This window comes from Coregonus clupeaformis, chromosome 5 (assembly GCF_020615455.1).
Source record: "Coregonus clupeaformis isolate EN_2021a chromosome 5, ASM2061545v1, whole genome shotgun sequence".
Taxonomy (NCBI): Eukaryota; Metazoa; Chordata; class Actinopteri; order Salmoniformes; family Salmonidae; genus Coregonus; species Coregonus clupeaformis.
The window spans coordinates 23,856,748-23,864,341 of NC_059196.1; the positions used below are offsets into that span (position 1 = coordinate 23,856,748).

General features: G+C 44.4%; 1 pseudogene; it reads right to left on the reverse strand.

The window, feature by feature from the left end:
- Positions 1–706: 706 nt before the first annotated feature.
- On the reverse strand, positions 707–2,472 carry LOC123482754 (annotated as a pseudogene).
- Between the last annotated feature and the right edge of the window lie 5,122 nt (positions 2,473–7,594).

Genomic DNA, 7,594 nt, shown 5'->3' on the forward strand with positions numbered 1-7,594 from the left:
GGTGAGTGGGCAAGGTTTCTTCACTGGGCAGAATATGCCCAGAACTCCCTCGTTCACTCCTCCACGGGGCTCACTCCCTTCCAGTGCATCCTGGGGTACCAGCCTGCCCTGGCCCCTTGGACACCCAGCCAGACCGATGCGCCCGCTGTCGACGAGTGGTTCTACAGGGCCGGACAGGTCTGGGACGCCGCCCATGTCCATCTCCAGAGGGCCATTCGTCAGCAGAAGGACCAAGCCGACTGCCACCGCAGTGAGGCCCCTGTATTCCAGCCTGGGTATCGTGTCTGGCTGTCCACAAGAAACCTCCCTCTCCACCTGCCCTGCAAGAAACTGAGCCCCCGGTTTGTGGGGCCGCTTAAGGTCCTCCAGCGGATAAATTAGGTATCATGCCGGCTGCTACTTCCCCTTCACTACCGTGTCTCACCCACTTTTCATGTGTCTCTCCTCAGGCCAGTGGTTCCTGGTCCTCTGACGGATGCCGTCCCCCGGGGTACGCCTCCTCCGCCCCTGGACAGTGACGGGAGTCCGGCGTATGTGGTGAGGGACCTGCTGGACTCCAGGTTCCGTGGGGGACGACTCCATTACCTGGTGGACTGGGAGGGGTATGGTCCTGAGGTGAGGAGCTGGGTTCCGGCTAGGGACATTCTGGACCCCAACCTAATTCAGGACTTCCACCGTCGCCGCCCTGACCGGCCCGCTCCTTGTCCTAGGGGTCGTCCTCCTGGACGGCGATGTCCAGCGGCTAGAGCCGCACATCTGGGGGGAGGGGGGTTCTGTCACATCTCCTCCCGTTGCTCCCCTCCGGCGTTCTGATTCACCGGTCTACTGAGCCACCGGTCTGAGCACACCATCTCGGCAACACCAGAATGGAAACCCAACGCAACCTAATCACCTCCAGCGCACCTGCACCTCATCTCATCAGCACCCCTATTTAGACTTGGACTGTTCTGGATGATGTTGTGTGTGTGATTGTTTAGCTTCGTGTCGTTTACTCTATCTTTGTTATTTCTCTTTGTCATTGTTAAGTAAACCTTGACCTTGTTAATTCCTGCATCTGCGTCCTGCCTCTTCGTATACACGGTACTTGTCACAGACTGCTCCAATAACTTGTCTTGTTAGCCTCTAAATATACAGTATCATAGTGTTTGCTCACATGGGATTGTAGTTTCAGTGTCAAAATGTAACCACTCCATAGAAATGGATCTATAAGGAGTTTATAACAAGCAACTAATTTTATTATATTTACTCAATCTATTTATGTATTAACCAATGCAAACATCTGCCAGCAGAATATCATTTTTCACCCCAATACCGAAAATAGAACGAAAACAGAACGAAAGCGGAACAGAGCCTTGGGGAATGCCATATTTAATTGGTAAATTATAATGATTAAATGCTGAATATGAAATAAAACATTCTCATTGACAATACATGATAAACTTGATGCGATTTATTTTATAATGCCAAAATGCCATATATTTGTACAGTCAGTTATAGCAACAATAAGTATCAAAACACATAATTCAACATAAAAAACAATCATATTTAAGGGTAAAGGCCTAGTACCTTTTTACAAGCCTGTCTGATGTTAACCATCCTAACGCCATATATAATAGGATTTAAAAGTGGTGGACATATTAAAAAATAAACAAATAAAATAGTGCGACGTATAGCTGGAAGATGTGCAGTATCATATCTGCCATGTAGAATCAAAATTAAATTGCCAAAGGAGAAGTTTAGCAAAGAGGCTATATGTGGTGTACAAGTGTTAAACACTTTCTGTTTCGTCTCTTTAGAAGACTTTAAGCATATTTCTAGAATTCTTACATATGAGTATTTTGTAAGAAATATAGTACAAGCCAAATAAAGCACAGTTACAACAAGACCCCATATGTTAACCAGCATAGTATTTGAACAGGCAAGCTTGAGTACCGAGTAGTTATCACAATACACTCTGTCTATAACATTACCACCAAATTGTAGTCACAAACTGAGGGAGATAGGGATGACATTGAAGAAAAAAGAACACAACCAGGACAGCAGAATTAAGCCACTAATTATTGTAGGTGTCATAATATTGTTATACTGTAAAGGATAACAAATAGAAATGTACCTGTCACAGGACATAACTGCTAAATTACTAAATTCCATTATAGCGTATGTGTTCAACACATCAATCTGGAGGTAACAATACAGAAGGGAAATATAATGTGTGTCAGAGAGTAAGTAAAACATGAGAGCAGGAAACAAACCAGTGTTCCCATACAGCTGATTAACAAACAAAGCACATAGAAACAGATACATGGGTTCATGAAGGCTTCTTTCAATGCATATAACTCCAATAAGCAAAGCATTGGTAAGAATGATAGAAAAATATAATACAGTTACTATAGCAAAGAAGAAATACTTCAATTGTCTGATATCACCGTATGCAGCAAGCCTAAAGACCTTGAAATGAGTAGAGTTCTCCATCGTCCTGAGGGTTGGTAAAGATGTGCTGTCAATCTTTGAAGAAGAGTAGACAATCCTCTATAGTACTGTAGCTTAAATATGAGTTAAAACCATGAAACACAAAGAACAAACAACCTAAATGGATAATTCCTTGACTTGTGTCACACCCTGGCTCTGGGGACTCTGTTATGTAGAGCCAGGGTGTGTAGAGTCTATGTTTTGTGTTTCTATGTTCAGGATCTAGTTCATTGTGTTTCTATGTTGGCTGGGGTGGTTCTCAATCAGAGGCAACGAGAATCAGCTGTTGCTTGTTGTCTCTGATTGGGAACCATACTTAGGCAGCCGTTTGGGCATTTGTGTTTGTGGGATCTTGTTCCGTGTATGGTTTGTGTATGTACCCAAGGACTTCACGTATCGTTTTGTTGTTTTTGTTCGTGTGGTGAATATAATAAAAGTATGTTCGCATTCCACGCTGCGCATTGGTCCACTCCTTTCAACGATCGTGACAACTTGTTGATTCAGTGATAGATTTGCCCACATCTATACTCACCAATAGACGGCTTTACATAACATAATTCATAGCCTAAATTAAACAATATTATACTTTGTATCCTGCACTCAAATGACTTATTTCATTCTAAAGCAAAATAATACATTGATTACATGTAAAGTATGCTAAATCCTAAATGAAGACAGACTATTTCTAATCCATGATGAACTGCTTAAACTAAGCTCCTCACTTGATTGTTATACTTGCGAGATTGAAAAAAAAAAAGCCTGCCATGGTGTGATATGGAAATTTCACCAATACCTGGGAGTCAAGGAAAACAAGAGAAACAGTTACCATTTTGTAACACAGGTTCTCCAGGATTAAACAGGGCATGTAAGCCGATGTGAAATGGCTAGCTTGTTGGCGGTGCGCGGTAGCATTAAATCGGTGACGTCCCTGGTTAGAGCCCAGGTTGGGGCAAGGAGAGGTACGGAAGCAACACTGTTACATTGATCACTCAGTTGATCACTCAGTTTGACTCTGCCTGGTTGCTGCGGAGAAGGAAGAGGTCGAAGCGGTGATTGTAGTGTGGTGAATTATTATTAATGAACTTTCGAGTTTAATGGACTATGAGGTAGAACTGGGTTAATCAAGAGCATAGAGTTAGATTTCTTTGTTACTGGGCCAGGAATTGAATTGGGTCATTTCACTGTGTGTGTGGGGTTTGTGTATGTTTCAAGGATTTAGGGCCTTGTCATGGTTAAACTAAACATGAGTGTGTGGGCAAGACAGGGGAGTGAGTGATTGGTTGGAGTACTATGTGCATAATAAAAGTCGAGTTTAGCCGCCCTCAGAGACAAAGTAAGTGGGCGGAGCAATAAAAGAGCGGGAAACTGAAGAGGGGACTATATAAGATGGAGGGAGAGAGTAAGAGGGTGTGCCATTCTGCAGACTGGCATTGGCTTTGTTGAAACTCTAATAAAGTAATATCTTGATGCAACAAAAACTCTGTAAGACCTTATTTGTAATAAAGTATAGTGGTTATTTTCCACAACAGTAGCCGATGTGAAATGGCTAGCTAGTTAGCGTTGCACGCTAGTAGCGTAAGGTCGATGATATCACTCACTCTGGGACCTAGAAGTAATTGTTTCCCTTGCTCTGTAAGGGTTGTGGCTTTTGTGGAGTGACAGGTTGCAATGCTTTGTGGGTGACGGTTGTCGACGTGTTCAGAGGGTCCCAGGTTCGAGCCCAGGTTGGGGGAAGGTGAGGGACAGAAGCAACACTGTTACAGTACACATTGTCAGAGTGATATTAAATTAAGATAGTACTTTGGTAGGATAGTGCAGCACATCAGAAGAGTACACATCCTTAATGTTATGTTATTGAACAGGCTGTGTTAGTGGCCTATGATCCTGTTAAAACAACGTTTGTGTGGGGACCCTCTAGCCTTGCACTCAACACTGTAGAATAAGTATGTGACGTCACCAAAGAGATGGACAGGCAACGTTATCAGATCTCTCATTAACATTTTAGCAGGAGTTTGTGTGCTATGTATCGTGCACTATGTACAATAAATAAATGGTTCAGTGAAACTAATCCAAAGCCTCTGACAAAGGGACGGTTTCCCGGATCCAGAGTCTACTCCTAGACTTAAACACACTTTCAATGGAGATTCTTCACTGAGATGTTTTTAAATTCTAGGACCATTCTTAATCTGGGTATTGTAATTCGGCACTTAGTCTTGTTCCTCACCGCTGTAGGTGGGTGTCTGGGTACTGTTGAGGGGCTACCTTGCTAGCTTCAATCTGAATGAGGGTGCAACACAACAGTCTGAGGAGAGGTCATCGTTGGTAGCCTGGCCCCAGATCTGTTTGTGACATCATTGGAATGTTAGCACAAACAGACTAGTACCCAGGCTACAAAGTTAGGGCTCTGTAGTTTTTCCTGACGATATGATTTAACCAGGGAAAACAGAGAATAGCTCTGGACCCTAAGTCGTTTCTATAGTCTAAAACCTAGGCCCAGAGCTTTTCCTACTCAGGTAAAAGTGAGGACCTTTAGTGTCATTCTGGGCTTCCCTAGGCCTACAGTACATTTTCATGGCCTACCATCCCAGAGGACAGAAGTTGGCACCACAACAAACCTGCCAAGAGAGGGCAGCCCACCAAAACTCACGGACCAGGCAAGGAGGGCATTAATCAGAGAGGCAACAAAGAGACCAAAGATAAAAAATAAGCAAACATGTTTGGTGTTCGCCAAAAGGCATGTGGGAGATTCCCCAAACATATGAAAGAAGCTACTCTGGTCAGATGAGACTAAAATTGAGCTTTTTGGCCATCAAGGAAAACGGTATGTCTGGCGCAAACCCAACACCTCTCATCACCCCGAGAACACCATCCCCACAGTGAAGCATGGTGGTGGCAGCATCATGCTGTGGGGATGTTTTTCATCGGCAGGGACTGGGAAACTGGTCAGAATTGAAGGAATGATGGATGGCGCTAAATACAGGGAAATTCCTGAGAGAAACCTGTTTCAGTCTTCCAGAGATTTGAGACTGGAACGGAGGTTCACCTTCCAGCAGGACAATGACCCTACGCATACTGCTAAAGCAACAGTTGAGTGGTTTAAGGGGAAACATTTAAATGTCTTGGAATGGCCTAGTCAAAGCCCAGACCTCAATCCAATTGAGAATCTGTGATATGACTTAAAGATTGCTGTACAGCAGCGGAACCCATCCAACTTGAAGGAGCTGGAGCAGTTTTGCCTTGAAGAATGGGCAAAAATCCCAGTGGCTAGATGTGCCAAGCTTATAGAGACATACCCCAAGAGACCTGCAGCTGTAATTGGTGCAAAGGTGGCTCTACAAAGTATTGACTTTGGGGGGGTGAAAGTTTTCTGTTCTTGTCTAATTTCTTGTTCGTTTCACAATAAAAAAATATTTTGTATCTTCAAAGTGGTAGGCATGTTGTGTAAATCATATGATACAAATCCTCAAAAAATCCATTTAAATTCCAGGTTGTAAGGCAACAAAATAGGAAAAATGCCAAGGGGGGTGAATACCTTTGCAAGCCTCTGTATTTGGGGAATTTCTCCCACTCTTCTCTGCAGATCCTCTCAAGCTCTCTTAAGTTGGATGGGGAGCGTCGCTGCACAGCTATTTTCAGGTCCAGAGATGTTTGATCGGGTTCAATTCCGGGCTCTGGCTGGGCCACTCAAGGACATACAGAGATTTGTCCCGAAGCCACTCCTGCATTGTCTTGGCTGTGTGCTTAGGGTCGTTGTCCTGTTGGAAGGTAAACCTTCGTCCCAGTCTGAGGTCCTGAGCGCTCTGGAGCAGGTTTTCATCAAAGATGTCTTTGTATTTTGCTCCGTTCATCTTTCCCTCGATCCTCACTAATCTCCCAGTCCCATCCCCACAGCATGTTGCTGCCACCACCATGCTTCACCGTAGGGATCGTGCCAGGTTTCCTTCAGACGTTTTCAATCTTGGTTTCATCAGGCCAAAGAATCTTGTTTCTCATGGTCTGAGAGTCCTTTGGGTGCCTTTTGGCAAACTCCAAGATGGCTGTCATGTGCCTTTTACTGAGGAGTGGCTTCTGTCTGGCCACTCTACCATAAAGGTCTGATTGGTGGAGTGCTGCAGACATGGTTGTCCTTCTGGAAGGTTCTCCTATCTCCACAGATGATCTCTGGAGATATGTCAAAGTGACCATCAGGTTCTTAGTCACCTCCCTGACCAAGGCCCTTCTCCCCTGATTGCTCAGTTTGGCCAGGCAGCCAGCTCTAGGAAGAGTCTTGGTGATTCCAAACTTCTTCTATTTACATTTACATTACATATTAGTCATTTAGCAGACGCTCTTATCCAGAGCGACTTACAGTTAGTGAGTGCATACATTTTTTATTTATTTTTTCATACTGGCCCCCCGTGGGAATCAAACCCACAACCCTGGCGTTGCAAACGCCATGCTCTACCAACTGAGCTACATCCCTGCCGGCCATTCCCTCCCCTACCCTGGACGACGCTGGGCCAATTGTGCGCCGCCCCATGGGTCTCCCGGTCGCGGCCGGCTACGACAGAGCCTGGATACGAACCAGGATCTCTAGTGGCACAGCTAGCACTGCGATGCAGTGCCTTAGACCACTGCGCCACTCGGTAGGAATGATGGAGGCCACTGTGTTCTTGGGGACCTTCAACAATGCAGAAATGTTTTGGTACCCATCCCTTGATCTGTGGCCCAACACAAGCCTGTCAAGGAGCTCTACGGACAATTCCTTCGACCTCATGGCTTGGTTTTTGCTCTGACATGCACTGTCAACTGTGGGACCTTATATAGACAGGTGTGTGCCTTTCCAAATCATGTCCAATCAATTGAATTTACCATAGGTGGACTCCAATCAAGTTGTAGAAACACCTCAAGGATGATCAATGAAAACATGATGCACCTGAGCTCAATTTCGAGTCTCATAGCAAATGGTATGAATACTTATGTAAATAATAAGGTATTTCTGTTTGTTTGTTTTTAATGCATTTGCAAAAATTTCTATGAACTTGTTTTCACTTTATCATTATGGGGTATTGTGTGTAGATTGATGAGGGGGAAAAAGGCTGTAATGTAACAAAATGTGGAAAAAGTCAAGGGGTCTGAATACTTT